This window comes from Carcharodon carcharias, chromosome 1 (assembly GCF_017639515.1).
Source record: "Carcharodon carcharias isolate sCarCar2 chromosome 1, sCarCar2.pri, whole genome shotgun sequence".
Lineage (NCBI taxonomy): Eukaryota > Metazoa > Chordata > Chondrichthyes > Lamniformes > Lamnidae > Carcharodon > Carcharodon carcharias.
In genome coordinates this window covers 168,868,121-168,890,301 of record NC_054467.1, presented here as the reverse complement: position 1 = coordinate 168,890,301, position 22,181 = coordinate 168,868,121, and the positions used below count along the sequence as shown (strand labels likewise).

At 42.8% G+C, this 22,181-nt stretch overlaps 1 protein-coding gene across 2 annotated transcripts in view; it reads left to right on the top strand.

Annotated features, from left to right (window-relative positions):
* cwc27 (CWC27 spliceosome associated cyclophilin) overlaps positions 1-22,181 on the top strand; it is a 303,583-nt gene that overhangs the window by 264,519 nt on the left and 16,883 nt on the right. The window lies entirely within an intron of this gene.

The following is a 22,181-nucleotide window of genomic DNA, read 5'->3' as shown; positions in this document are numbered from 1 at the left end:
TGGATCATTTTGGGTCCATTTTATATTGAAGTCAATGGAGAGTAATAATGAACCAGGTGTAAAACTGGCGTTCTGCCCAATCCTGTGGGTTCTCCACCTGCGAGATAGGTAAAAAGTTACCCCAGAACTCTTAGACAAATATGAAGACTAAGAGAATTGTCAAGGAAGAATGGGTCAATTAGATGCCCATATCCACTAAAACCATTACTCTTTTTCATCCTGACCATTCCTCTGGTACAGCCTCATTTTGTGCTCCCTTAAGTCCAAGGGCTGCAGACTTGAACTGATATGGCAGACAACTCATTTAGCCATTCATCACCAAGATCTGGCTGGACCACATAAAGCACTATCAGGTCCTGCTGTTGTCTGCGAAAACTGCTTACTATTCTAGGATCATCCTAGTTCAGGATTCTCCCACAAGAGGAAACATCCTTTCCACATGCACCCTGTAAACAAGCATCAGGATCTTATATCTTTCAATCAAGTTGCTTCTTAATCTTCTAAACAAAGCAGCCTGCTTGATTGGCACCCCATCCACAAACATTCACTTCCTCTACCACCGACGCAAAGTGACAGCAGTGTGCACCATCTACAAGATGCACTGCAGGAACTCACCAAGCCTCCTTAGACAGCATCTTCCAAACCGACAACCACTACCATCTGGAAGGAAAAGAGCAGCAGACACATGGGAATACCACCACCTGGAAATTCCCCTCCAAGCCACTCACCATCCTGACTTGGTAATATCTTGCCGTTCCGTCACTGTCGCTGGGTCAAAATCCTGGAACACGCTTCCTAACAGCACTTTGGGTGTTCTTACACAACACAGACTGCAGCAGTTCAAGAAGGCAGCTCACCACCACCTTCTCAAAGGCAATTAGGGATGGGCAATAAAAGCTGGCCTAGGCAGTGACACCCAGATCCTATGAACAAATAAAAGAAAATTCCCTGCAGATACAAGCCTAGCCTTTCCTCATATGACAACCCACCCATTCCAGGTATTAGTCTAGTAAACCTTCTCTGAACTGTTTAAAATGCATTTACATCCTTCCTTAAAACAAGGAGACCAATACTGTACACAGTACTCCAGACAGGGTGTCACCAGTGCCCTGTATAACTGAAGCATAACCTCCCTACTTTTGTGTTCAATTTCCCTCACAATAAACAATAACACTCTATTAGCTTTCCTAACTGCTTGCTGTACCTGCATACTAACCTTCTGTGATTCATGCACTAGGACACCCAGATCCTTCGGCATCTCAGAGCTCTGCAATCTCTCACCTTTTAGATAATATGCTTCTTCTTTATTCTTCCTGCCAGTTTGACAATTTTCTGTTTTCCCACATTATACTTCATTTGCCAGATTTTTGCCCGTTCACTTAACCTATCAATATCCCTTTGTAGCCTCCTTATGTCCTCTTCACAACTTACTTTCCTACCTCTCTTTGTATCATCAGCAAACTTAGCAACCATACCTTTGCTGCCTTCATCAAAGCCAAAGATAAAAATTGTAATAAGATGAGTCCCTAGCATTGAACCCAGTGGCACACCACTCATTGCATCTTGCCAACCAGAAAATGACCCATTTATGCCAACGCTCTGTATCCTGTTAGCTAGTCAATCTTCTATCCATACCAATATGTTACCCTCTACATGAGCTTTTATTTTCCGCAATAAACTTTGATGCAGCACCTTATCAAATGCCTTCTGGAAATCTAAGTACAGCACATCCACCAGTTTCCCTTTATCCACAGCACGTTACTTCTTCAAAGAGCTCCAATAAATTGGTTAAACATGGTTTCCCACTCACAAAGCCATTTGACTCTGTCTGATTACCTTGAATTTATCTAAGTGCCTTTGTATACTGCTTTACTAATAGCTTCTAACATTTTCCCTATGACAGATGTTAAGCTAACTGCCCTGTAGTTTCCTGCTTTCTGTTTCCCTCCCTTTATAAATAAAGAAGTTACATTTGCTATTTTTCAATTTAATGGAACCTTCCCTGAATCTAGTGAGTTTTGGAAAATTAAAACCATCACATCAACTATCTCACTAGCCACTTCTTTCAAGACCCTAGGATGATGTCCATCAAGACCCAGGGACTTATAACAATCTGCTTAGGACCACTTCCCCTGTGATCGTAACTTTTTTTGAGTTCCTCCCTTCCATTTCATGACTCCTGGGATGTCACTTGTATCCTCTATAGTGAAGATTGATGCAAAATATTTGTTCAATTCATCTACCATCTCCTTATTTCATTAATTCCCCAAGCTAACTTTCCATAGGTCCAACGCTCACTTTATTAACTCTTCTTTCTTAAATAGTCTTCTGATCTGCCACCTTGCTCCATTGCATGCTTTTTCTTTAAGTTTGATACTATCTTTAACCTTTTTAGTTAACCATGGATGGTGGGTCCTCACCTTGGAATTTTTCTTCCTCTTTGGAATGTATCCATTTTGTGTACTCTGGAGTATCCCTTTAAATGTCTGCCACTGCATCTCTATTGACCTATCTCTAAACCTAATTTGCGAGTTCACATTAACTAGCTGCTCTTTCATGTCCTCGTAATTGTGCTCACAAATACTAGACTTGGGCCCTCAAACTGAATGTAAAATTCAATCATATTATGATCACTGCTACCTAAGGGCGCCTTCACAATGAGGTAATTAATTAATCCTATCTCGTTGCACAATACCAGATCTACTATAGTAGAGTATAACATAAGGATCTATCCTTCACCCTCTTCTATTTCTCATCCACATGAAACAGTCCGTGTCCAAATGCAGCAAAACCTGGACAATATCCAGGCTTGGGCTGGCAAGTGGAAAGAAACATTCGCGCCACACAAGTGCCCAGGCAATGACCATCTCCATCAAGAAAGATCTAACCATCGCCCTTGACATTCAATAGAATTACCATTGCTGAATCCCCCCAGTATCAACATCCTGGGGTTATCATTGACCAGAAACAGAACAGGACTAGTCATATAAATACTGTGGCTACAAGAGCAGGTCAGAGGCTAGGAATCCTGCAGTGAGTAACTCACCTCCTAAATCCCCAAAGCCTGTCCACTATCTGCAAGGCACAAGTCAAGAATGTGATGGAATACTCTCCACCTGCCACTCCAACAACACTCAAGAAGCACCATCCAGATCAAAGCAGCCCACTTGATTGGCACCCCATCCACAAACATTCACTCCCTCCATCACCGATGCACAGTGGCAGCAATGTGTACCATCTACAACGTGTACTGCAGGAACTCACCAAGGTTTCTTACACAGCACCTTCCAAACCCACGACCGCTACCATCTAGAAGGACAAGGGCAACAGATACATAACAACGCCACCACCTGGAATTTCCCCTCCAAACAACTCATCATGCTGACTTGGAATATATCACTGTTCCTACACAGTCACTGGGTCAAAATCCTGGAACTCACTCCCTAACAGTACTATGGGTGTACCTATACCATGGACTACAGTGGTTCAAGAAGGCAGCTCACCACCACCAAATGGTGGCTTAGCCAGTGATGCCCACATCCATGAAACACTATGGGTCTGATTTTGTGGTGGGTGGATTGCAGGTTTGACAGTGAACTGTTAGCATTTGTTGTCTTGACCCCTATGAAACTGGCCACAACTTCAGCATGTTGGGCACGCAAAGATCAGCATGAAATCCTGAAGTTGTGGCATGTCATTCAGTGCTATGTCACAGACTGTACTGTGGACCATCATTCCCCAGTGCTGGCAATCACTGAAATCAGCAAGAATTTCAACGTTCCTGCTCCCACATTGGCCTTTGAAATCTCATAAAAAGTTGTACCTTGTTCAATCAAGTGTAAATGGGTTTTTAACACAATGTGTTTAATAAAATCTGATACGCAACTTAACTGTGCCTGTAAAAATAACTTTATAATCGTGGAGTGCTGATAAATCTTTAATCAGCAGAGTTTTTAAGTTAAATTTTTAACAAATAGGTTTTTCAGAATATTTTAGCTTCTACCTTCACTCCTTGTGTACGCCCCAATCTTTAGTTTACTTTATGTAAAGATTTTTAAAAGTTGTTTTATTTTAGTGCTTTTAGTTTCGTTTTAGGGTGTCTGTGAAAATCCTTTCACGTGATTGGATGCTTAGACAGTGTGATGACATCACTGCTGATCCACACTGTGAATGTCCAGTAAAGAACACTGCAATCAGTTGCAATATCACTGAACGGTGATGGAGGTGATCTTCCTGGCAGAGAGATCACTAGATCTCTCAGCAAGACTTATTTCGAAGGAGGTCAGCAGCGAGTGCCCTTATTGCCACTGACCGCAAAACCAACCAATGCCACCTCCTTCATTAGACTGGAAACATACTGATGTATAAAATTCACCTGGACACACTCTAGGAACTCTTTCCCCTCTCTACCCTTTCCACTATTACTATCCCAATCTATATTAGGATAATAAAAGTTCTCTGTTATAACCTGTCTATAATTTTTGCACCTTGCTGTAATTTCCTTGCAAATTTGTTCCTCTATGTCTGTCCCACTGACCTATAGAGTCACCCAGCAATGTAATGGTACCTATATTGTTTCTTAGCTCCAACCAAGTAGATTCTGTGCTTGACCCATCTAGACCAACTTCCCTCTCCCCAGTGCTGTTCTCCTAAATCAATACTGCCACCCATCTTCCTTTCTTCCCTGTCTTTCCTAAACACCTAGTATCCAGGAATATTTAGACCTAGTCCTGTCCTTTTTTGAGCCAGGTCTCCATTATTGCCACAACATCATACTTCCATGTGGTTATCTTTGCCTGCAGCACAGCAACCTTATGTACCATACACCACGCATTGACATATGTGCACAGGAAATCTAATTTAGACCTTATTGTATCCCTTTTACTCCAACCCCACCTAATACCATCACCATCAGTGAAATCCCTCCTCTATTAACAACCTGGGGGTTACCACTGACCAAAAACATAACTGGACCAGCCATATAAATACTATGATTGCAAGAACAGGTCAGAGACTAGGTATTCTGTGGCAAGCGACTCACCCCTGATGCCCCAAAGCCTGTCCACCATCTACATGGCACAAGTCAAGAGTGTGATAAAATACTTTTTTAAAATTCATTTATGGTATGTAGGCATCGCTGACTAGGCCTGTATTTATTGCCTATCCTTAATTGCCCTTGGGAAGGCAGTGGTGAGCTGCTGCCTTGAACCACTCTAGTCCATTTGGAATAGGTACACCCACAGTGCTGTTAGGGAGGGAGTTGCAGGATTTTGACCCAGTGACAGTGAAGGAACGGTGATACATTCTCAAGTCAGGCTGGTGAGCAGCTTGGAGAGATTTCAGGTGGTGGCATTCCCATGTGCCTGCTCCACTTGTCTGGATGAGTGCAGCTCCAAAAACATTGAATTTCAATCCCATTCAAGACAAAGCAGCCTGTTTGATTGGCACCTCATCCACCAACTAAACATTCTCTGCCTCCACCATTGGCACACCATGTCTCCCATCTACAAGATGCATTGCAACAACTAGTCAAGGCTTGTTCAACAGCACCTTCCAAACCTGCTACCTTTGTCACCTAGAAGAACAAGGGCAGCATGTGCATGGTTCACCACCTGCAAATTCCCTTCCAAGTCACATACAGTTCTGACTTAGAAATATGTACATTCAACGTTGCTGGGTCAAAAACCTGGAAATCCCTTCTTCACAGCACTATGGGTGTACGTACATCACACAGGCTGCCACGATTCAAGAAGTTGACTATCATCTCAAGCTCAAGTACGGATGAGCCAGTAATGCCCACAATCCATCAACAAATAAAATAAAAAGGCCTTGGGGGAGTTGCAGAAGAAATTAATGAGAATGGTACCAAGGATGGGGGACTTCAGTAATGTGCAGACACAAGAAAAACTGGAATTATTCTCCTGAACACAGAGAAAGTTAAGTGAGGTTTAATAGAGGTATTCAAAATTATGAAGAGTATTGAAAGAATAGATAAGCAAAAACTAATTTCATGGGCAGGATGCTCGATAACTAGAGTATGCAGATTTAAGATAATTGGCAAAATTACCAGGGTGAGATCTGAAGTCCTTTTCTGTAGTGAGTTATTATGATCTGGAATACACTGAAAGAGTGGTGGAAGCAAATTTAAAAGTAACCTTCAAAGACGTGTGAGTCTTCAGTCCATTTGATCAGTTAAAGTTGTAAATTGTCTTATTTTGTTACTAGTAGAATAAACACACTATTGCTTTTTTGTATCTTTAGTGTTTATGCGTGTGAAGGCTGAAATAAAACTTGGTTTTGATTTTGTGTTGCCATGATGTAGACTGGAAGAGTATAAGGCATTCAAGTGTGGCTTTCAGAATACCATCAGGCCTTAAATTTAAATTACATATCAGATTCTGCATTCTATGTTATAGCCAGCAGGAAGCAATCTTGTCCTATTAACAACTAGAACTGTGATGTTATCTTAAAGTAAACAGATATTCTCTACTAAGCATTTAGTTAATGAGAAACACTTCTTGCACCAGTAGTCTCAATTTTTTCGCACTTGAATATGTAATTAATGAGTCATTTACCTCTTGCAACCCTCGCTTTCACTCCCACCCCCTAACCCTCCTCTGAAAAGAGTGTAGTCTGTCATGAACATCAATTATTTTTCCTGGAGAAAGCATAAATTCAAAAAGGTTAACAGTCAAAATTTAATTGACGTGTAATGCACACAGTTTGTATGTTCTAACATCATTTATATATTTTATACTTAGGTTACACTGATGTTTGCAATGCTGTTTATAAAAGTCCCATGGATATTTTGATTTTTTTGTGTTTTTAGTATAAATAATAAGTAGCAACGAGTAGCCAGATTGAGGCTGAAGTCTAGACAAACAGCTGTGCAGTCTACCATACGTTTACATAGTGAATAATTTTGTCTAATCTTGCTATCCATATACTTTCATTCTTGATTATTATGTAGGTCTTAATATCAGATTTAGCTATAGAAGTTTGGTTTCACTATAATGAGTCAAAATGCATGTTAGAGATTTACTTGTTCAGTACTTTCTTATTTTGGTTAGTACTTTACAAGCTGTTGCTGCTGTGTTTAGATGTTTTTTGCATTTTGGTGCTTGTACTACAAATGAAAATAAATTGGCTGCCTTTTAATCATTCATTACCAACTCCAGTTTGTTTTGCTTCTTAAAATTGATATTACTATATTAGAAATTAAAATGTAAACTTTTTTCAATATTGATTAAAGTTTTTGGTGATGTTTCATTATTTCAATTTTGAAATGTTTGTTTCAGTTTTCATTTAATGTCAACCTGACATGCAATTTGGTTAGACATAAGGGAGCCAAGAAATTCACTGGAACTAGTGGCTTTTTCTGCATGGCCTTTTTACATTTAACTCATTCCCCTGGAAACACTAACTTTCAGCACCAAAAATCTGTTACTTTTTTTTATTTTTGACTTTTGATCTTCCTCATTTTGCATGGTGGTAGTCCAATGCTATGCATTGGAAGAAATCCTCGTGGTGAATTTGCAACTTTGAGGAGGAATTTCAATGGACGAGCTGCAGAAACCCTAGGAAAATGGCATAAATGTGATTTATGCATTTTTTTCCAGGATTTCCATGTCTCTTGTGTCAAAATTAAGTTATAGCAAACACCAGGAGAGCCTCTGCACCTATTCACTGCTTTGTCTACACTGAATGCTGTGTGGTGATCACTGTGTTGCCAGTGTTGTTGTGGAGATTGTAGGTTGATGAGTACAAATAGCTCAGCTCTTAACAAGAGCCATTCAGACTCAAAACATTAAATCTTGTTTCTCTCCCGACAGATGCTGCCAGACCTGAGTTTTTCCAGCGTTTTCTGTTTTTATTTCAGATTTCCAGCATCCGTAGCATTTTGCTTTTGCTTTTATATTATGATGAGTACAAGTACTCCTTTCATTATTTACAACTTGACACATGCCTAACTTGTCAGCTGTGTCCTTCAGGATTTGGCCCACCCAGAATACATTGTGTACTGATGCTTCCCTCAGTGTTTCCTCTAAATGATGTTCAATATGGAGGCGTACTGATTCTCCAGTTTTGGGAAGTAGTCGATGACAATCTAGAGATTTTCTTAGCTCTGAAGCCATGAGACTCATTGGAGTCAATCATTGCTAAATTTCAGGAACTAAGCCCACCCAACTGTAAAACAATGTGATCCTACTGCCGGTGGATCTGCCCTGTTGGTGGTGGAGCTTGGGATGCTGGCTGATAGATATGACTCTGTGAGGACCACAATGAGAACTAGTTACTTGACTAGTCAATTGAAGCAGCTTTCTCAACTTGATATCTAGCCCCCAGATGTTGGGGAGGAGTTCTTTTCAGGGTCAACTGGGCTAGGATTTCCTGAGCCTTGTCCTGATCCAGTGGCAGGGCAATTGCTAATAGGTACAACCACTATTTCTCTTTATGATTGTGTTCTCTAGTAATTTGTAACTGATTGGCTTGTCAGTCTTCGACAGTGAAAATTAGAAATCAACCACGATGTGTGGGACTGAAGTCACCTATACACAAGACCAGGTAGAGGTGGTAAGTTTGTTTCCCTGAAGGACATTATTGAGTCAGTTCAGTTTTTCCAATAATCTGGCAACTTTTCTTAGCACTAGTCCATCAATTAAGGGATTCATTGAAATCAGTACTACAGCCGATATATACTGCAGATACGGCATAGTAAATATAATAGAGCTATCTCAAAAAAATTCATTTCCCACATCTTTGGTATTAATAGCATAGATTTAAATTGTGAAGTAGGTATATGAATCTGAACATTACATCATTATTTTGTTATTCAAGAGCATTGACTGCAGCTTTCGCCTTGTAGTTTCATGCTTAATGAAATGAACCATACCGTTGTACTTAAGGATGCTACTTTCTCTGTATTTGATGTTATTGATGATGCATACAATCAGAAAACCAGGAGATATAGTTAGTTAATTATTAAAAGTGTTTCACCAAAAATGCAGCAGCTTCAAACGTAGGATTGTTACCCAGCAATGGAGAGATGATAGGGGTGAGCGCCCCCATCTTTTCACCTCTCAATTAACTGAAGACAGTGTGTTTTAAAAAAAGGTTTTAACATCCCAACCCCCCTGCTGCCGCTGAGTGGTGTAACTATCAGAACAGGCACATTTACAGGTTTTCTCTTAAGGTTTAAAAGAAAGATCTTGAGAAAGAAGTTTCTTAATCAACATCTGAACTTAAACACAGCCACAACCAGTTGCACACTCATGCAGACAGACACTCAAGGAAAGATGGTGACTACAAAAGGGAGCATGCATTTAGGTCTTAAAAGTTTGAAAGTCCCCTTTCCCCAGGATAAAGACTTGAGAAGATTGCAGGCCTGGAATCCCTTTAGTCTACTGAATAAAAGAGTCTGGAAGTTTAGGAAGACACTATGGTTTATCGCTTGTAGTAGCAGATTTCTCTTGTTCCACTCCAGTCAAGGTACAATCAAAGCCCTGTAGCAAAACCCTGGTCCAGTTCCTCAAACAGAGAGGTCAAGGCCAACCCAATAGCTCTGCCTACTGATATTCCTTAGGCAGGGTCTTGTCTCTTCACTGGTCTGAATGTTTCTCCCCCTCTGCTCCAAAAATGTGTCTCATTAAATTTCTTTATCAGAAACCTAGGGCAGAATTTTTCCGTCAGTGTGTGGGGCTGGGCCCAACATGCCGATGCGTAAAATGACGCGCAATGACATTGGGCGTGTATCCCGATATCGTCGTGCTTAGTGGCGATGTTTTCATCAGCGGGCACGTGCCGCAATCAGCTGCGCACCTGCCAATATGTAAACGGCCTATTAAGGCCAATAAGGATTTAATTAAGGTTATTATAAACGCTGCCCGTCCAACCTTAAGGTTGGCGGGCAGGCAAAAATTCCAAGCAACCTTCGCATTTTTTAGGAAACCTCATCTATGAGCGGGATGAGGTTTCCTAAAGTTTTTATTAAGTAAATTTAAAAATTTCATTAATATAAAGACATGTCCCAACTCATGTGACACAGTCACATGAGGGGATATGTTCAAATCAATTTATAAACTTTTTATTTAACTTTTTGAACATCGATTCAATCTCCCTGAGGCAGCTCTGTGCCTCAGGGAGATTGAACTGCTCTTTCACGTGCATGTGCACTGGCCCCGACTCTCCCTCCTCCCCCCGCTCGCACAGGTAGCGCTGAGCGCTACCAGCCACGCATTATGCTAGGCGAGTCTTATTTGGCTCACCCGCGTAAAATGGCATCGCGGAGCCGATTGCAGGCGGCGATCGGCTCTGCGCTCACTCCCGCCGAGCCTGCCCGCCATATGAAAAATCCTGCCCTTACTTTCTGTCATAGTCCACAGTATTTCTGTCCATTGTCCTCACAAACAGTTTCTGATGGCTAGGCCATTGTCAAATAATGGAGTTCAAGTTTTGCCCATCATGACAGAAGAATTTCAACTCTGAAGTCGAAAAGTCTTCAAGCAACATTGTGAAAACAGTTCCTTTAATTATATGGAGAAGGGCAGCCATTAGCCACTGGAAAGGACTTTTACATGTTAATTACTCCTCAAAGATATGTTCAGAAAGGTCATTTGCATTTTGATGACTTGTCCAGCAATGAAGATTGGCTCAGGGGTCTTATAGTTCCATTGGTATTGACAGGAAAGAAAAGATCATCTGACTCTCAACTCCATCTTCTTTTAAAATAAAGTACCCATTTCAAATTTATATTCCTTAAGTCCATATTGAGTGAGAGTGACAGAATCCATAGGGCAGAATTTTCTACCTGTCAGGTGGGCAAGCCTGACTCAATCTCCAGCGGGCAGGGAGCCAATCCCTGCCGGAGAAGCGGATCCCGCCGCCATTTTACGTGGGTGGGCCAATTAAGGCTCGCCCAGTGTGACGCCCACCTGTAAGTGCTATGTGCTTCCTGCGCGGCCGCGGGGTGGGTGTATTCCCCAAATGCGAGAGTGCGCTCTTTTGCGCATGCCATGAAAGAGCGTACATCTCCCTGAGGCTAAGTGCTGCCTCAGGGATATCGCTGATAGCTGTATAAACTTTAAAAATAGAAAAATAATAAAATCCTTAACATGTCCCCCTCGTGTGACAATGTCACACGAGATGGGACATGTTAATAAATTTCACTGAAACTTTACTAAACTTTTTTAAACCCTACATGAAACCTCATCCTGCTGGTGGATGAGGTTTCATGTTTTTCCAGAAGCCAGCTGGGGCTCCTGGCCTGCCCACCAACCTTAAGGTTGGAAGGGCAGGGCCTTTAATTGTTTTAATTATCCTGTCAATGGCCTCATTGACAGGTCGGCAGGCAGACAGCTGATCTCGCTGTGCCCCGCCTTCCTGAAAATTTAAATGGGGCGGGATGACATTGAGGGCTGCCCCCAACGTCATGCTGCGTCATTTTGCCATCGGCGAGCGTGCCCCGCCCCCTGCTCACCAACAGCAAAATCCAGCCCATAGAATTAATTCCACAAAAGTAACATTTACATTCTGTAACCCAGTAGTGACATCACATAGGTCAAAATCCTAGAACTCCCCATAAACAATTTATGGTGAAGAGCAAAATGATTTGCAGCTTTACAATCATTGAGCATATTGACATAAAGGCTAGGAAACAAAATCTATTCTTGGCAACAAAAAAAGAGCTCTTACAGAGCTGTACGCCTGGTACCAGAGCCTTTTCCTATTTGATGTAACCATATCAACCTCAATATCTGCAGTTTACATTGGCTGAAAAACTGGCATTTACATTCCTTATTTTAAAAAAAGCTGCAAAATAAGCATAGGAACTAGAAGAAAAAAGAAGGTAAGTAAATGTTTTTGAAATTGGGGGCCAGATTAATCTTTTTAAATGTCCTTGAACAAAATTTAAAAATAGGAATAAGAAGAAAATGGAAAGGGAAACACGCAGGAGTAACAAGCCAAGCAGAATTTTAGCTTTATAGGCTTAGTGGTATAGTTCGAAAGCTACTTCTGACATTTGAATAGCTTTGATACTTTGATGTGTGTGTTTGTTTTTGTTATGATTTGGGGACTCAAACCTTGAAAAAACCAACTGACCCAGATAGACACTTCCCTCAATCAGTGGGCAATCTAAGGTGTGCGTGATCCTAATTTTTAAAATAATGGGGAGAAACAATATGAATGCAGGAACATTGTGTGCAAAAATAAATTAAGGTAACAGGACACAGCTACAAGTTAAGGAAGCCACAAACTAAACTTGCAGTCTCATGTCCTCTTCACAGCTTACTTTCCTACCTATCTTTGTGCCATCAGCAAACTTAGCAACCATTCATTCAATCCCTTTACCTAAGTCATTGATATAGTTTGTAATTAGTTGAGGTCTCAGCACTGATCCCTGGGGCACTCCACTAATTACAGCTTTCCAACCCAAAATTGACTCATTTATACCTACTCTCTGCTTCCTGTTGACAAACCAATCCTCTATTCATGCTGATATGTTACCCCCTACACCATGGACAAAATTTTGCCCCTGTCAGGTAGGCACAGCGGGAGATCCCGGGAGCGACCGAGAAACCGACCACTGCCTGCGATTGGGCCCCGACTGCAATTTCACGTTGGCTGGCCAATTAATGGCTAGCCTGCATGAAATGCACATTGCACTGCTCAGCGCTGCCGGGTGGGGACGGAAGGAGCATGATCGCTGAAGTTCAAGCATGGACATGGGTGCGCATAGTGAAAGCTCCCTGAGGCACAGAGCTGCCTCAGGGAGCTGAGGATTTTTACCAATAGAAATAAAAAAAATTTGAATAATGAAAATATGCCCCCTCATGTGACTCTGTCACATGAGCAGGAGCATGTGAAATATGAGTGTAAAAAGTTTTTTTTTAAATCACTGGTTGAAACCTCATCTCACCTGTGGAAGAGGTTTTGCCAAAAATGCAAAGGTCGCTTGGCCTTTTCACCCTCCCGCCAACCGAACGATTGGACGGGTAGTGAAAAATTCCATTCAATTGGTTGATTAAGGGCCTTAATAGGCTGCTTAATTGTCGGCAAGCATGCTGCTGACTCCCGCACGTGCCCGCTGATCAAAATACACGCTGGACGCTCGCTCTTTGTCATCGCGCGTCATTTTACGTTAGAGCGTGTCGGGCCCACATCCGCACACCAAGCAAAAGGTTCTGGCTCATGAGTTCTTATTTAGCTTAGTAACCTTTGATGTGGCACCTTATAAAATGCCTTTTTGAAATCTAAGTACACCACATCTACAGGTTCCCCTTTATCCACGTTGCTTGTAACTACCTCAAAGAAATCACCTCCTCGCCGGAGCCTGCCAGCCTGACCCCAGCGCAATTGCTACCACTTACCTTGGTGTCTGGCTCCAGCGATGATCTCCATTGGAAACTGCCTGCCATCCCAGCGATGGCCACAACTCCTGCCTGGCACTGCTGGGACTACAAGCAGCTTTCTGAAGCAGGACTTCCTGTCCCTGAAGAAGTCCTATCTAAAGCCCATGAGGGCAACTGTTCGTCCTGTGGGCAGGCTCCCAAATTCTAGGCCTTTATGCCCATAACTACCTTTTTGCTTCAGTCTTGCTCTCTTTACGATTTCTCTGTCATTCTTTATGTATGTATGTGTGAGTGCACCTGTCTCTTTCAACTTTTTCCGGGACATCACTTCAGGAGTTCCTCAGGATAGTGTCCTGGGCCCAACCAACCTCAGTTGCTTCATCAATGACCTTCCCTCTATCATAAGGTCAGAAGTGTGGATGTTCGCTGCTGATTTCTCAATGTTCAGCACCGTTCATGACTCCTCAGATACTGAAGCAGTCCTTGCCCATATGCAACAACACCTGGACAACATTCAGGCTTGGGCTGATGAGTGGCAAGTAACATTTGCACCACATAAGTGCCAGGCAATGACCATCTTCAACAAGAGACAATCCAACCATCTGTCATTGACATTCAATGGTATTACCATCACTGAATCCCCCACTATCAACATCCTGAGGTTATATTGAACAGAACCTGAAAGGATCAACCAAATAAATACTGTGTCTACAAAAGCAGGTCAGATGCTGGGAATTCTGAGGAGAGTAACTTACCACCTGACTCCCTAAAGCCTGTCCACCATCTACAAGGCACAAATCAGAAGTGCGATGGAATAGTCTCCACTTGCCTTGATGAGTGCAGTTCCAACAACATTTAAGAAGCTGACACCATCCAGAAGAAAGCAGCCTGCTAGAATGACACCCTAACCACTACCTTAAACATCCACTCCCTCTACCACCAATGCACCGTGGCAGTAATGTTTACTATCAGCAAGATGTGCTGCAGCAACTCATCAAATCTTCCTCGACAGCACCTTCCAAACAAGCAACTTCCACCATCTTCAAGGACAAGGGCAGCAGGTACATGAGAACACCATCACTTGCAAGCTCCCCACCAAGCCACAAACCATCCTGACTTGGAAAGGTATCACCATTCCTTCACTGTCACTGGGTCAAAATCCTTGAACTTCATTCTCTGGACTAGTGGTTCAAGAAGGTGGCTTACCATCACCTTCTCAAGAGCAAGTAGGGATAGCAATAAATGTTGGCCTAGCCAGCGACGCCCACATCCCATGAAATAATTTTTTATAAAGCTACTTTTTTCATAATTTTCTTCAGTCTCAAAATATTGTACTTGGTACCTGTCAAGTCTTGTGATTTTTTGAGCAATTTTCCACAGACTGGATTTGGAAAGAGAGTTCCTTTTTTATGCTTGATTTTTAAACAATACCAGTTTAAGAATAAAGTCACCTGCGTGCTCAAATGACCCTACTCCTGTTCTTTTTTCTTATGTTAATATGCTAATGGAAGTGGTTTTTCCCAAAAATTGAAGAATAAACTCTAATTGATAAATACCTCCCAACTTTAGAATTGAGAGTCATGGACGCATGGCAAAGGGTCTGACATGTCTTCTTGTCCAACTATAAACCGAGAAAGATAAAAGAAGACACAGTGGGCTGAATTTTTTGCTTCGGGTGTGGGAAACAGGAGTCGGGATTCCAGATCCCAAACCACCACCTGGTGGAAACAGTCACTGACTTGGAATTTTGACTAGGGCACCCCCTTAATTGGCATGGAGACAGGTAACCCACCCAATTGAGGGCAATGTGCAAGCACTCTAAACTGGAGGGCTTAGGCCTTCTAGGTTTAGAGGAGCAACTGATCACTGTAAGAGGTAAGTAACTGAGAGAGAGCTTCATCAAGAAACAAGGGAGTTAGGGTTATGATGGGACAGTTAGGAAAATAGGGTCAAGGCCATAATCAGATCAGATGGGATCTTATCAAATGGCGGAGCAGGCTTGATTGGCTGAATGGCCTATTTCTTATGATGTGAAGAAAAAGAAAGTGCCCCTTCAACTACTGTTTAAAACTTAACTATAAAAAATCCCAAAAAAGCAACCAGGCCCCACTGTGGCACCAGGCTGGCAGGGAGGGCCTATAGGCCAGCCTGGAGTGCTGGCACCCCAGCCTGCCACTGCGTGTCCACCGCCAGGCAGAAAACCTGATTACATTGGGAAACTGGAGGCCAATTGCAAAATCTCAGTCTCCCTCCTTAACAAATCTCTTAATGAGTCTAAAGCAAAATATTGCAGATGCTGGAGATCAAAGATAAAAACAGGAAATGTTAGAAATATTCAGCAGGTCTGCCTGCACATGTAGAGAGAGAAACAGAGTTAACAAACTGATGAAATGTCATAACCTGAAACATTGGATGAAATTTAATGCCCTTCCCCCATGGTGAGTTGTGTGGGGGGTGAGGGGTGTTTTAATCAGGCAGAAGGATGGTGCGTCGGGACCCCGCCAACTTCCTGTCTCCACAATGATTGACTCCATACCCTCCTGCATCACCACCAGTTGAGGCAGTGTCACTCATTCATAGACACTTGTTGCCTGATCGAGGGACCTGGCATTGGGCAGGGAGAGAGGCCCTTGCTGCCAACACCTCCTCCCTCCCCTCGCGACCCCCACCATCACTCACCTGTGACCTGGGATTCAGCGACGAAACTAGGCTTCGGGTGGCTGCTGTACCAGAAGCAGCAACTGCCTCCTGGTGCTGCAGCTGAGCTGCAAGCCTCTGAATGGCTGTAATTCTTGGGGTGGGACTTCCCCACCCCTGTGGGGCCCTAGGACAACTGGACTGCAGTTGTCCAGTTTGGCCAGACTTGCCTAAAAGAGGCGCGCAGTGCGCCATCCAGCTCTACAGCCAGGGCACGAGACAAGATCCCTGTCGCTTCCTTTAAACCCAGCCTGTTAACTCTGTTCCTCTCTCCACAGATGCTGCTGGACATGCTGAGTATTTCCAGCATTTTCTGTTTTTATTCCTTATTGAGCCAAAATGCCTGTCTGCCTTGTGGGGTAGGACAGCTTTTTTAGGCCCTGAACTGGAGATGGCCACAGAGTCATGAAGCCAACACTATAGCCGGCCTCATAACTTTTGGGCCCAGTCTGCCTCTGTTCTTCACATCAGTGGAGCCCAAAAGTTCAGCCCAGAGACAAAGAGCTGAATTTTCATCCTCGAGGTGGGTAGCTGGAGTTGGGGAAATCCCCTGCTTTGCGCACCTACCTCAGGAAAAATTGGCTCCAGAGCCGAGATCTTAATTGCCAGGAGGCAGGTGTGGGCTGAGGTCGGGTCAGCTCACCACGGAGATACTGCTGAGGCATAGGCAGGCCCAATTTAGGAGGTGGGCTTTTCATGACTGAGCCCCTATATAAAGGGCCACCCCAGAAGTCATCCACTGTGACAGGAAGGAAGTTGTGTTGATGTCGCAAGGATGCATGGGAAGATATGTAATTGCATTGTCATGTGAGTATAAGTTTTTAATGTAGATCAACTGGTTACTTTTGCTGTAAGAGATGGCCCATGAAGAGTCTTCCATAGGAAACTTTAGATGCTGAAGTCTGCCTATTTCAGGTGTGTAAGGAGTGTCCCCACAGCTGACATTTACTATTTGCAAAGATCCACCACACCCAGCCCTGTAAATGTCAGCATCTTTGCAGCTACAGCAGGTGACTACACTGTACAGCAAGCAAAATGAGCATAGCATCTCAGAGGCTGGTATCGGGACCCCGCATGCAGATCCTTTATGCCTAGCCATGTGCCATTTCACCTGTCACATTTGCAAGTGTGGGCACCCAAAGCGTCTTGCCCAGAACTGTGACATTACTAGACTGTCTTTCCAGGCATGTGCAGCTCCAAGGGAGTATTCCAGCAGGTTCCTATAAGCTCCAGACCACAGCATAGTATTCTCGGGTGCTCGCACAGAAGCACAGTACACCCAACTCACAAAGAGACCCCCCCCCCCCCCCCCCCCCACAACGACAGCATAAGTCTGTTCACTACTCAAGAAGAAGGTTCCAGCAGGTGGTTGCACATGGGTATTGAATAGTGTGGCATTAGGAGGGAATCTTGACCCATCCATGTGCCTTATTCATTGTCATGGCAGAACATTGCAACAGCGGACTTAGGAACAGGAGGAGGCTTTTCAGCCCTTCGAGCCTGCTTCATCATTCAATAAGATCATGGCTGGTTTAGTTGTGTCTCAACTGCACTTTGCCATGTGACCCTCATAACCCTTGACTCTCTTGTCTATCAAAAATCTGTCGAACTCTGCTTTGAATAAGCTCAATGACCCAGCCTTCACTGCTTTCTGGGGGAGAGAATTCCACGTGCTAATGACACTTAGAGAGAAAAAGTTTCTCCCCGTCTCCATCTTTACCGGTAGACCCCTTATTTTTGGACTGTATCCCCTGGTTCTAGTCTCTCCCACAAGTGGAAACATCCTCCTCGTATCTACCCTCTCGGATCCCTTCAGAATCTTATATGTTTTAATAAGATCACCTCTCATTCTTGTAAACTCCAATACGTATAGGCCTAACCTGTCCAATCTTTCTTCATAAGATAAGCCCCTCATGTGCCAAGTGAAGCTTCTGAAGCTTCTCTGAACTGCTCTAACACATCTTCTCAATAAGAAGACCAAAACTGTACACAGTATTCCAGATGTGGTCTCACCAAGGCCCTGCACAGCTGTAGTAAAACTTTCCTACTGTTATATTCCATTCCCCTTGCAATAAATGCCAACATTCCATTTGACTTCCTAATCACTTGCTGTACCTGCATAGTAACATTTTGTGATTCATGTACCAGGACATCCAGATCCCTCTGTACCACCGAATTCTGCAATCTCTCTCTCCATTTAAATAGTATACTGTTTTCCTATTCTTGCTATCAGACTGAGCAAGCTCACAATTTCCCACGTTAAACTCCATCTTTACATCCTCCTCACCACTTACATTCCCACCTAGTTTTATGTCGGCAAACTTGGAAATGTTGCATTTTGTTCCCTCATCCAAATCATTGATATATATTGTGAATATCTGGGATCTAAGCACTGATCCCTGTGTACCCCACTAGTCACTGCTTGCCACTCCAAAAAAGACCCATTTATACCTACACTCTTTCCTGTCTGCTAACCAATTCTCAATCCATGCCAATGTATTACCACCAATCCCATGTGCTTTAATTTTGCACACTGACCTCTTATGTGGGACTTTATCCAAAGCTTTCTGAAAATCCAAATACACTACATCCACTGGTTCTCCCTTATCCATTCTATTTGTTACGTCGTCAAAACACTTTGTCGAACATGATTTCCCTTTCATAGATCCATGTTGACGTTGACTAACCCCGTTGATATTTTCTAAGTGTCCTTTTATCACATCCTTAATAATGGATTCTAGCATTTTCCTGACTACTGATGTTAGGCTAACCAGTCTGTAGTTCCCTGTTTTCTCCCTCCTTTTTTAAATGGTGGGGTTACATTTGCCATCCTCCAATCTGCCAGGAGTGTTCCAGAATCTATAGAATTTTGGAAGATGACAACTAATGCATCACTATTTCCATGGCCACCTCCTTTAGTACCCTGGGATGTAGATTATCAGGCCCTGGGGATTTATCGGCTTTTATTCCCATTAATTTCTCCAGCACTATTTTTTTTTACTAATGCTAATTTCCTTCAACTCCTCCTTTGCGCTAGACCCTTGATTCCCCAACATTTCTGGGAAGTTATTTGTGTTTTCTTGGACAGAACTAAATTTACTCTTTAATTGCTCTGCCATTTCCTTGTTCTCCATTATAAATTCTCTTGCATCTCATGCATCGTTCCCATGCATCTGTTGCCCTTGTCCTTTTAGATAGTAGTTGTCACGGGTTTGGCAGATGCTGTCAAAGGTGATTTGCTGCTGTGCATCTTGAGAATAGAATCATAAAAACTAGGAGCAAGAATAGCCCATTCGGCCTTTCAAGCCTGCTCCACCATTTGTTATGATCATGACTGATCATCCAACTCAATAGCCTGCTCCTGCTTTCTCCCCATACCCTTTGATCCCTTTCACCCCAAGAGCTATATCTAACTCCTTCTTGAAAACATACAATGTTTTGGTCTCAACTACTTTCTGTGGTAACGAATTCCACAGGCTCACCACTCTCTGGGTGAAGAAATTTCTCCTCATCTCACTCCTAAATGGTCTACCCCATATCCTCAGACTGTGACCCCTGGTTCTGGACTCCTCCACCATCGGGAACATCCTTGCTGCATCTACCCTGTCTAGTCCTGTTAGAATTTTATAGGTTTCTATGAGATCCCCCCTCATTCTTCTGAACTCCAGCAAACATAAGCTTGTCCAAATCACACTGAAACATCTCTGCATCCTCCTCACAGCCCACCCTCCCACCCAGCTTTGTGTCATCTGCAAATTTGGAGATATTACATTTAATTCCCTCATCTAAATCATTAATATATATTGTGAATAACTGGGGTCCCAGCACCGATCCCTGCGGTACCCCACTAGTCACTGCCTGCCATTCAGAAAAAGAACCATTTATTCCTACTCTTTGTTTCCTGTCTGCCAACCAGTTTTCTATCCATCTCAATACACTACCCCCAATCCCATGCACTTTAATTTTACACGCTAATCTCTTATGTGGGACTTTATCGAAAGCCTCTGAAAGTCCAAATAAACCACATCCACTGGCTCCTCCTCATCAACTCTACTATCTACATCCTCAAAAAATTCCAGTAGATTTGTCAAGCATGATTTCCCTTTCATAAATCCATGCTGACTCTGTCCAATTCTGCCACTGTTTTCCACGTGCTTAGCTATTAAATCTTTTATAATGGACTCTAGAATTTTCCCCACTACCGACATCAGGCTGACTGGTCCATAATTCCCTCTTTTCTCTCTGCCTCCCTTTTTAAATAATGGGTTTGCATTAGCTACCCTCCAATCTGTAGAAACTGTTCCAGAGTCTATAGAATCTCAGAAGATGACCACCAATGCATCCACTATTTCGAGAGCCACTTCCTTAAGTACTCTGGGATGTAGATTATCAGGCCCCAGGGATTTATCGGCCTTCAATCCCATCAATTTCCCCAACACCATTTCCCTACTAATACTGATTTCTTTCAGTTCCTCCCTCTTACTAAACCCTGTGTTCCCCAACATTTCTGGTATGTTATTTGTGTCGTCCTTTGTGAGGACAGAACCAAAGTATGTATTTAGTTGGTCAGCCATTGCTTTGTTCCCAATTATAAATTCCCCTGTTTCTTTCTGTAAGGGCCCTACATTTGTCTTAACCAATTTTTTTCTCTTCACATACCTATAGAAACTTTTACAGTCAATTTTTATGTTCCCTGCAAGCTTGCTCTCGTACTCTATTCCCCTTCCTAATCAATCCCTTGGTCCTCCTTTGCTGAATTCTAAACTGTTCCCAATCCTCAGGTCTGTTGTTTTTTCTGGCCAATTTGTATGCCTCTTCCTTGCATCTAATACTATCTCTAATTTCCTTTGTAAGCCATGGTTTGTCCACCTTTCCTGTTTTACTTTTGCACCAGTCAGGAATAAACAATTGTTGCAGTTCACCCATGCGCTCTTTGAATGTTTGCCATTGCCTATCCACCGTCATTCCTTAAAGTAACGTTTCCCAATCCATCATAGCCAACTTGCGCCTCATACCATCGTAGTTTCCTTTATTAAGATTCAGGACCCAAGTCTCAGATTCAACTATGTCACTCACCATCTTGATGAAGAATTCTATCATATTCTGGTCGCTTATCCCCAAGGGATCTCGCACAACTAGATTGCCAATGATTCCTTTCTCATTATACAATATCCAGTCGAGGACGGCCTGTTCTCTCGTTGGTTCCTCAGTGAATTAGTCAAGAAAAACATCCCGTATACACTCCAAGAATTCCTCCTCTACGATATTGTTACTAATTTGATTTGCCCAATCTATATGCATATTAAAGTCACCCATAATTACAGATGATCCTTTATTACATGCGTCTCTAATTTCCTAATGCCATTCCCAACATCACCACTACAGTTTGGGGGTCTATATACAATCCCCACTAATGTTTTTTGCCCCTTAGTATTTCTCAGCTCTACCCATACAGATTCCACATCGTCTGAGCTAATATCTTTCTTCACTATTGCGTTAATTTCCTCTTTAAACAGCAATGCAACTCCACCACCTTTTCCTTTTTGTCTGTCCTTCCTAAATACTGAATACGCCTGGATGTTCAGTTCCCATCCCTGGTCACCCTGCAGCCATGTCTCCATAATCCCGATTATATCATACCTGTTTACATCTATTTGTGCGGTTAATTCCTCCACTTTATTGCAATTGCTCGTCGCATTAAGGCACAAAGCCTTAAGGCTTGTCTTTTTAACATTACTTGTCCTGTTCCCACTATTTTTCACTGAAGCCCTGTTTGATTTTTGCCCTTGATTTCTCTATCACTTTTCTTATTCCGCTTTCTGTCTTTTGTTCTTGTCTTTGATTCCCCTTCTTCTGACTCCTTGCATAGGTTCCCATCCCCCTGCCATTTTAGTTTAAACCCTCCCCAACCACTCTAGCAAATGTTCCCCCTAGGACATCAGTACCGGTCCTGCCAAGGTGTAACCAATCCAGTTTGTACCGATCCCTCCTCCCCCAGAACCGGTCCCAATGCCCCAGGAATCTGAAACCACCCTCCTTCACACCATCTCTTCAGCCACGTATTCATCCGATATATCCTGCTATTTCTACTCTGACTGGCACGTGGTACTGGTAGTAATCCTGAGATCACGATCT